Consider the following 599-nt stretch of genomic DNA (forward strand, 5'->3'; position numbering starts at 1 on the left):
TAAGCGGTACTTTAACTCTGAGGAGATAATTGCTACCAGAATCAGTGAGATTAGCATTGGTTTGTGTCTATGACTTGGCCCCTTTCTCCCAGAAATTTCATCTTTGTCACAGTTTCACAGGAGCAGAAGGTCAAGCTTTTTTCGTGACCTCATAGATAATATAATAGATAACAGGAGAAAAGTCTTGTCTCAAGAGAATCCACCCTGGGCTCTGCTGAGTGTCCCAGAGGAGAGGGTTTCCATTGACAATTTAGCTCCCCGGTGACTCATGTAGGGAGAAGACCTAGCTGTATTTAGGTAATTTGAGTCTGTCATTTGGGAGCTGTTCTCTGTGTGTGCATTTGTGTGCGTGCGTGCATGTGTGTGTGTGTGCGTGTGTGTGCGTGTGTGTGCGTGTGTGTGTTAACATAAGTAGAGTGTAGGGGAAAGAGGGAACTCGAAGGGCATGAATATGAATCTATACCTTACTATGTTTCAGAACATATGTAATTTATACGTTATCTCATTGAATTCTCCACCTTCTGCATGGGCATCATCATTAATCATATTTTCTAATGAAACAGACTCAGAGATATTGTCATGTGCTCAAGGTCACATGG

This window comes from Eptesicus fuscus, chromosome 5 (assembly GCF_027574615.1).
Source record: "Eptesicus fuscus isolate TK198812 chromosome 5, DD_ASM_mEF_20220401, whole genome shotgun sequence".
NCBI classification, from domain to species: Eukaryota; Metazoa; Chordata; class Mammalia; order Chiroptera; family Vespertilionidae; genus Eptesicus; species Eptesicus fuscus.